We start from the raw sequence: 9,691 nt of genomic DNA on the forward strand, positions 1-9,691 counted from the left end.
ATTGAAGGGTTGAAAACGTCAAAATTATGTAAATTTTTCAAAATAATGTACGATATTCATTCTCGAATTAAAGAAAAAAAGGAATATGTAAAAGTTGTTTTGTTTATAATTTTTTCCAAAAAATATTATTTTTACATAGCTGCTAGTTTTCTACCCTATTGAAACCGAATTTTTACTGTATTTATTGCTTGCTTAAGTATTGCTAATACATTAAGTGATCTTCGTTTATACAATAGTAATCAGTTTAAAACTTTTATTTTGTTTTAAAATTTTTCTGTTTATTTTAACCCTTTTTAAATTCATTAATAATCTTATACGGGTAGCGTAATGCTTAAAAGTGCTTGTTTTTGTTTTTTAAAGCTCTTAAGTGCTTATTTCATTCGGTGTCTTAAAAAAGTGCTTAATTTCCTCTTTTTCCGAAATGAGATTTTTCTCTTTAACATGTCTATTTTCGCCTCCGAGTTACGCGAAAAGTGGTTTTCATATTGTCCTTTTCTACATTTTCAAAATTCATTTTGACTTATCGTATTAAAGCGCTAGTCATTTTACATGTTTGAAGAAATACTTGCTAATTCGCGTGTGCTAATACTGAGCTGAATTTGGTTCGAAGGATTCTTGCGCTCTCATCTGCTATATTTTGCAAGATATTCTCGATTTCAGTATTCCTTTTCCACTCTTTGAAAACGAACTGAAAAATTTCTCGAATTTTTGCTGATGATGAGGACAAACTAAACATTGCCAAAAAAAATTTCCCTAATAGCAAAATAAAATTTTATTTCTCTTGTTAATTTCATCGCTGTTGAATCACTAGCAAACCAATAAAGATATATATTAGCTTCTTTATATCTGGAAAATTATTCCTACTTTATTTATCCCCTTTACTTGGATGAAAAATTTGATCTTTCTAAAAATTAAGGATATAATAGGTATAAAACGTTTTAAAGAAGACTGATTTTTTTTTTTTGCAAGTGCAAAGAAACTAGTGATTTTTAGGCAAGTGGAATGAAAACAAATGTTTTTACATTAATCGATTGCACTTAAAATAGTTCAGAAAATGACATCAAGAGTTAAATGGCTATCTGACAGATGATGTAAGGCTTTTTCAGACGCTACTGAAATTTAACAAAAGAGTAAAAAATATTTAATAATAAGTCAAACTAAATTATGATCCATTTTAGAATTTATTATAATTAAGTTCCAAGATGGTTGCTATAACTGGTGCAATTATTTCTTGAAAAAGGTTCCTTGCTTTCTATTTATAGTTATTTTTTGTTAAATCAGTTTCCTTAGATTTAAGTATTGAATAAATATAAGAAAAATCTAATATCTGGAAAAAAAAAACATTTTATACTATATTTTTGTTAAACAGCAGTTCTATAACTGCTGTTTAACAAAAATATAGTATAAAATGTTTTGTTTTTTTTTAAGAAAAAATTTTATTCCTGTTGGGATTCTACGTAACAAATTCATACATATCTTTTAAAAGAAATTATAATCATATGAGCCCTTTAAAAAATTATAGGAACTTTTCTGTCCCATTTTAGGTTTGTTTTACGTACCCATAAAGGGTTAAAGTGATGCCATTAAGTGCTGTTGAAAATAGAATTTCAATTAGTTTATCTTAATTTTTATTTTGATTACCAAAATGGGATGTTGACAAACGTTAGATCGTCAACCACAGAAAATATTGTATGGCATGCTTTCAAACGCATTAATTATAATGAAGCAATTCATCAAGTTAATGAGTGGTAAATATCATTATAGTGAATAATTTTTTAACCCGTTAAATGGAATCATTGATGCTGGACTAAATATATTTTTTAAAAAAAGAAATGTTAATGTTTTTTAAGTTAATTATTGTTTTTATAAGACAACAAGGTGTTTTGGAATTTCGTAATAGGTGGATAAGTTCTAAAATTAAAAATAATCCCAAAATTTTGTTAACAAATATGATCAGGGTATTTGCGCACCTGGAAAATCATGGATTTCGATATTGAATAAAATTAGTCATGATTTTAACTATTTTTTTTTAAATCATGTTAAGTCGCCTCCCGCAATTTCAGTGTTCGAATATCTGAATTAGTAACAAAATCCCCACTCACAGTCATATTTTATTAAAATATAAAATGTTTTGTTTTTTTATCGTGTTTTATATAAAATTATGGTGTTCTTTCAAAAAATGAAAGAAAGAGCATCATTTCTAGAGCGAATTATCATCTAAACTTCTGTGATTTCAGAATTTTTTTTATTTATTTTTGATTTTATCCGTTTAAAATTCTAGTTTAGGCTTTTTATATTACACTTACTTTAAAGAATAAATAAAACAGCTTTAAATAACTACATATATCTGGCCGTATTTGTGTGTGTGTATTTTTTTTTCCAGCTATTTTATTGCTTTAACTCTTTCTTTACTCTGTTTTTTAAGTTTAAAATCAATAAATATGAAGATGCAAAGTTTTGGTTACAGCTATCATTTCAATAAATGTTATTATAATGCTTTTTTAAATTTATTGTTGCATTTTTGTGGAGAAAATAGTTACATTCGGTAAGTGATGAAAAATTCTTGGAATTATTCTTGAAAAGTCATGGATTTGAAAATCTAAAATGTAGCAGATACCCTGCTTGTTAATATATGCAAATTTTGGGCGTATGCAAAATTTATATGCAAATTTGAGTAATTGAAAAAATACCGTAAGTGCTTTACTATAGATTTTGAAAAAAGTGGCTAGACGACTATTTTTTTTCTATTGTTAATGCAATCAACGCTAAAATAGAATTTTCAAAAACTGATACTAGTTTTTTTTTTTTTTTTTTGCAATAAGTAGCTTATACAAGAGTAATAACGATATAAAAATCTCAACTTTGAATTTTTTACCGCTTACGTGGATTTTTCTTTTGCACGGCTGAAATCTGAAGCAATATTTAACTGTACTAGTACAATTGCTTTTAATTTATTTTTTTTTGAAAAGTGATTTTAGCTTTTTTATTTTATTTCTTACTAAATCAAAAATTTCTTCATAATCAAAATTATCCAATAAAGTATAATGGTTAAAAAAAAAATTCTTTGAATGAGAAGTCGTCAATTTAAAGAAGCTTAGATGAGGTAAATTTGCTTGCTCTATTTTTCCTTATTTCTTGAACTTGTTGAATTTAAAGATTTTAGCTTCATGAGAAAAATTTCGATTTGATTTGGATAGATCGCTAATACGTTATCATCTGACAAGTCAACAAAATACGAAATATCCTATTAATATGATCTTTTTAAATACATTTTGAGAAAACAGATGGCGCCATAGCAGTATGATGAAAAAATATATTTTTATTATGATTATTAAAATTATATGTTTTAATAAGAGTAATTCATTCATATAATTTAAGCAAAAATTAAATTTTCTTTTTAAAATGATTGAAAGAAAAAGTAAAGAATTAACTTCGGCTTAGAATAATTTAATTTATCTCAATAACGATATTTTCAATATTTTAATAAATTTTTATTTATATTAGTCGTATGAAAATTACAAATTTATTTCAAAAAGTTATTTGAACCTACAACCAAAAAAATTTTTGCAATGGTAATTTCCGTATTGTTATCTGTGTATTGCTTTTGATTTTATAATCCCTTATAAATTAGTTATTTATTTTATCGTGATTTCCAAACAATTTTCGCTATTTTTAATGAATGCGTCTCGCATTAGATGAAAGTAAGGCTGAAAAGTACTCATAATTTGAAGGTAAAATATTATCGCCCCTGGTGGGACTTGAACCCACAGTCTTTGGCTCCGGAGGCCAACGCCTTATCCATTAGGCCACAGGAGCACCATCCAGGATCATCATTTAAAAATTTTTAAACCTAGTTTGTACATCATTTTTAATTTTGGTAAATTTATTTTTGTACGAAAAGAAATCAATAATAAATATAAACTATTTAATTTCTTACCTTTTTTTATTAGAGCTGAATCCGGAAAAAATCCTGATTTTTCGCTAACAGTGTTCCGGAGATTGAAGGTCCAGACGTTTAAAAAAATCATTGATCACAGAAGTTTCCGGAAATCAAATTTTCAAAGGTGGAACTTAAAAACACAGTTTATTTCATTTGTTTGTAAGGGAGAGCCAGAGATATACTTTATAAGCTTACTTTCATGATTAATATTCATTTTTTATGAGTAAATAGTTATTATAATCATAAACTCAAGAAAGAAAGACATATTTGTAAATTTTAATTACTTCTCCAGGTCATCATAGGTATGTGTAAATGGTATAGGTGTGTGTAAAATTTTAAATATATTTTGAGTAAACTAAGAAATATTGAGAAAAAGAAAAAAAAAACTTGTTTAAATTTTTTTTCAATTTAAACTTCTTTTTTTTTTTAACTCAAGAAATTTTCCGGAATTTTGGCTTGGGCTCACAATCACCCCTGCAAAAATGAATTTATTTTAAAGAGTGGAAAAGTAGCCATTTATTCGAAGCAGATAATTCCTTACACCTGAAATCATCTAGAATCAATAAATCTATTATTTTTAAAATTCGGTTTCTTCAATTTTCAGCATCAATAATTAATGCTCTTTTAATTTATTAGTTTGACAGTGCATAGCACGAAAATAAAAGCTTTTTTTTTCGGCAGGGTGGAGTAAAGGCAGAGTTCCATTTTTTTTTTTTTTTCTTACTCATTAAGAAACAATTTAACATTATATTTTGAGTGAAAATTATTATAATTGAAAAAAAATTAATTTCGCGTAAGAAATTATTAACTGCAAGTATAAATTAACGATAGTACTCAAATTTTGTTTCGTTTAAATCTTTTTGTTTCGTTAATTCCTTTAGCAAATTTAAGGGGAAAAAAACCATTAAATGTTTTAAATACCAAAAAAAATTTAATATTTGAGCTTACATAAAAATGATAATGAGGCAATTCCAATACAATAGTAGCTAATTTGAACAAATTTAATTTGTCATTTATAGCTCTTACTATTTTACCTATAAACTATATAAAATTTTTAATGTTTTAATAAATAATGTGGCGATTAAGGGTGTAAGAAAATCAATAGCTTAAAAAATGCCGACATTTTAGAAAATTGATGGGTGACACGTGAGCACTATGCTGTTTCATCATATATACAGAGAAAAGTTGTTTGAAAACTTTTTTCTTTTTATTGCTTAAGCTATGTATCTGCTATGCTTAGTATTGTCTCCAGATAAATACTTCTCAATTTTTTTCTTTTCTTTTTTGTAATCTTTCACTATATATCTTCAAAATGCATATGAAAACCTTATTTTCTTCATGAAATGTGGTGCTTTTCACTAAAAAACGCCATTTTGAACAATTTAAAATGTGTCTTTTTATATTGCTCCAAGCCCTCCATATGTTAAATACGAGATATCGCACTAAAACTTGTTAACTACTTTCTTTAAGACAATTTTTAGCCGAATTCTCTTGCCAAAGTCAAAATTTTGGCAAGAGAATGAAAAGGATAGAATAATAAATTTAGTATCAAATAAACACAATATTTTATAGAATACCAAAGAACAAAGAAAATCCATTTTCATTACAGTCCTAATAGGAAGTGGAATAAGTTTACTCGATTGTATTCTCTGTTTTTCCTCTAAACCGAATTGGTTTGAACTTCGAAACATTTTGAAGATATTGTTTCGTCTCAGAAACATCGTGTTTTTTCCATCTTTCTTCATTGTTTAAAAAAATACGTAAAGAGTGATACAAGCTTAAACATTCCATTTGTGTCATTCACACTCTCTTAAACGTTTAGGGGCATTTATTTAGAATTGCAAAAGCTTCAATCGAAAAATAAATGTCAAAATTCTTTACAACTTGCAAAATGATGCATACATAAAAGCACCGTGACTTCCAATTGCTCTGAAGGAAAAAGACACTACTTAGAAATCTATTCTTTTTCTTCAATGTCAAAATAACTATGATACATATACATAGACTAGGGGGCTAAGCCCCCTGTTCGCTACCGCTCTCCAACCCCAATAATTGCTTTGCAATAATTGTCATTTCTTGGCAGAAAACAGTTTTTCTACTGAAGTTAAAATTATTCACTTAGCATATATGTACTAAAAGGAATTCTTTTTGTTTAAGCTTGTGCCTCCTCTTCCCACCTCCAAATATTATTATCTATTAGTATTATCGATTTAATTTTATTACCGTCGTTGAACAGCCGACGTAATTTTGGGTTTACGACTACTAATGATCAACTCCGTAGCCTTGTAATTTTGAAACCAATCCAGAATCCAAGGAAACTCCTGGATCAGTAGCCCCAGAGGTTTGATTTGTTATGGGAACATGGAAGACTTCGTTACTCGATAGATTTAACGTGCGTCAGTCACCATTTACTACACGGAGTAGTGCACGGCCGGCGGGAAACGAACCCACGACCTCTTGGACATGAGCGCAGTGTCATATCAAACAGGCTATCAATTAGTATAATAAATAATTAGATCTATTGGTGTCAAACAAATTGCATGAGTTCACAACCATAATTTAATATTTTCGCTCACCAAACAGGCGGATATATTAAATACTATTTTTGTTTGCATCTTATTGTGCTTGAAGCTGATCATTAAGTTCTAAATCATTTAACAGATCTCTAGAACTGTAATTTATAACAGTATATTAATGTTATCTGCACAAAAATGATAATTGTAAAACGGTTAATTGGATAAGACCACCTTTCTAAGTAACTTTATCTTTTAAGATAAAGTAACTTAGAAAGCATAGAATTACATTTTCAAAATAAAATTTAAAAAAAACAAAACAATTTATTTATTTTTGACTCTTGAATTAAAAGCGTAATAATAGCAGTACAGAAAAAAAAACTTTAAATTAGGGATACAAAGATATTTATAGAGAAGCAATACCTTTACTACTTTTATTACTTTTTATGCTGATAACAGCCAAAACAATGTGGATTCAATTTTGTTTGGCTGTTATGTGTGTTACTAACCGTAAGTCTTCTGTGATTGGCTATGTGTTATCATTTCGCTCTCCTCTTATATTATTTATATACATTCTTCATTTTATCCACAATTAGCCCGGTGACAAAGTGATTCTTTCCCATGATTCTTCTGCCACTAAAGATATTTTACATCAGTACTATGATCGATGTAAGCCGTTAGCAGAATTTTGACTGACAACCAGCTATCGCTGGTATTCTAATCCAGTGTTCCCCAACTCCCGATCCGTGGATCAAATGATACCGGGCCGCCCATTTCATTGAAACTGAGTTTAAATTCCTAGGTTTATACCCCAAATTCTATAAAATAATATAAATAAAAATATCTGTGTTCCATTAAAATTTTATTTATTTAAAAAAAAGGGGGCCCCCGAAGGTAGTGACATAAATTTTTTAATGTTTGAAATGTATGATTGCGTCTGATTACCCCCAGATGAAACCGTCTCATTGCAAAGAAACAAGCTCAGGGTTCTCATTGATTTAACGTTCTAGTAAGTTGAAATGTTAAAGCACTTTATATTTATTTTTGGGTGTAACTGTATTTTATTTTGAAGGCATGTTTAAATACAATTAAATTAAAAAATCTAAAATATGAACAGTCAAATCCTCCTCAGCTGGTCGCGGTGAAATTATCAAACGTTGACAGGTCCGCGGTGATAAAAAGGTTGGGGAACACTGATCTAATCAATCACTTCATTGGGAGACGAGGGCTCTATGTTTTGCCACCCTGAAAATGAAAAGCTTATTCTATAGAAAGTTTCAGTTCTAAGTGTAATAGGTTTTTTCCCTCACTTCAATAATTTGAGGCGCCTACTGCGTCTAGTTTTTAAACTTCACACAGATTATAAAATTAAACATTTAAGACGGTCACATGACCATACGCATACACTTAGTACAGTTTTCAGGGCTCTGTTTTTTTTAACGACCAAGCCATTTTGTGATTTGTCACATAATTTTGACCCTAGTGAGACAGCGCCTGAGTTGGTTCCCTTCTCTCCAAACTTCTACGCCACAACTAACGAGAGGACTTTAAACCACGACCGATTTAACGAGCACCTTGAAGCGGTTGTTTAATCGGTTAATGCATACCGGTTATTTAATCGGTTGCCAGGATCGAACTCACAAGCTCTCAATCAGCGAAGTAAGCGACGACTTAACCGGCTGCCCCACCGGAGTCCTTGCAGGAAGGTGATTAAGGAACACCCTGCATATACTTTAAATAACTTTACGCTTGTTTTGCCTCTGACACTTATTTATCACAAAACCTATTAGGGCATCTTCTTAGAATTGCCCCACCGGATACTTGATCCAGGAGTTCCCTTGTCTTCTGGTTTGGGTTCAAAATTACAAGGCTACGTAGTTGAATATTAGTAGTCGTAAATCCAAAAATTGGGTCGGCTGCTCGACAGCAGTTATAAAAGGTATTGATTTGAATTATTCTATATATCTAAATAATTCAATACAGTAATTGTTCCCAAATACAATTTGTAAAACAATTTGCCTACCCCGTCACTTTATTTTAAAGTTAAAAATATCAATAATCGTTTTATAAAAAAGTAAAGATAAAACAATAATTCATTTATATAAAGTAGAATATGAAAATAGAGTTTTTGAAAGGAGGCTAAATAAAACGCAACCTTTCTATTTAGGAATTTGAATTCTTTTTAGAATGATTCCGTAAGAAAAGTTAATTTTTGAACTATATCTATTCTCATTCCCAAATGAGTTAGTAAGAAAACACACTTTGCCTCCATTATAAAAGAATGATGTTTTTTCTATGCTCTATTTTCCTCCGTTCTTAAACATAGTATAGGGTTTGTTTTATTTTTTTCATTGGAATTACTGTAACGAATCAAGCTATGTTAAGAAACAGTTCTTTTTCTATATAAAAAAACACATTTATTTAAAAACCACACATAAATTAACAAAATTAAAGTACGCGTAACGGGTAATAGCCTGGCAAAAAATAATAGAAAAACACCGTAACGGGTTAGTATAAACCCCAAACTGAACAACTCTCTGATGTTCCATAAAAATCTCCTGCCTTTATTTTTAACTTATCTCTTTAAATGTTTCGTTTCTTTTTTTCATGCTTTTGTTAACCAGATATTTTTTAATATTTTTAGGCTTTATAATACATTTGAAGGCTTGTGCGCTCAATTTAGGATTATAAACCTTTGTCGAATAGAAGGACTGATAGCACAATACAGAGAAGGACAGCACGAAAATACATCCAGTGTAACAACGGGATTCGAACCAGCTACCTCCACGCTTTACGCAGAGTTTGGCGGGTGATACCGCTCGGCTAAGGAGGCCCCCAGAGTATATGGTTAAGATTTGTTCCCTAAATTAAGAAATAAGCCGACAAAAACATATTTCAAACTTCACATGGTAACTCGTTGTACTCCTCAACTTAATCATAATTCAGAATGACTTTTTACGCAGAACTGAAACAATTTAGATTACATGGTAACTCGTTATACTTCTCAACTTAATCATAATTCAGAATGACTTTTTGCACAGAACTGAAACAATTTAGATTACATGGTAACTCGTTATACTTCTCAACTTAATCATAATTCAGAATGACTTTTTGCGCAGAACTGAAACAATTTAGATTACATGGTAACTCGTTATACTTCTCAACTTAATCATAATTCAGAATGACTTTTTGCGCAGAACTGAAACAATTTAGATTACATGGTAACTCGTTATACTTC

The 9,691-nt window shown here is 29.4% G+C and overlaps 1 non-coding gene across 1 annotated transcript; it reads right to left on the reverse strand.

Moving 5' to 3' along the window:
* Window positions 1–3,743: 3,743 nt before the first annotated feature.
* On the reverse strand, window positions 3,744–3,816 carry TRNAR-CCG (transfer RNA arginine (anticodon CCG)). Its single transcript has one exon. It is a non-coding gene; the product is annotated as a tRNA-Arg (tRNA).
* Window positions 3,817–9,691: the final 5,875 nt, after the last annotated feature.

The sequence above is a fragment of the Parasteatoda tepidariorum genome, chromosome 6 (genome assembly GCF_982258835.1).
Source record: "Parasteatoda tepidariorum strain Cologne lab strain chromosome 6, Ptep-v5.0, whole genome shotgun sequence".
NCBI classification, from domain to species: domain Eukaryota; kingdom Metazoa; phylum Arthropoda; class Arachnida; order Araneae; family Theridiidae; genus Parasteatoda; species Parasteatoda tepidariorum.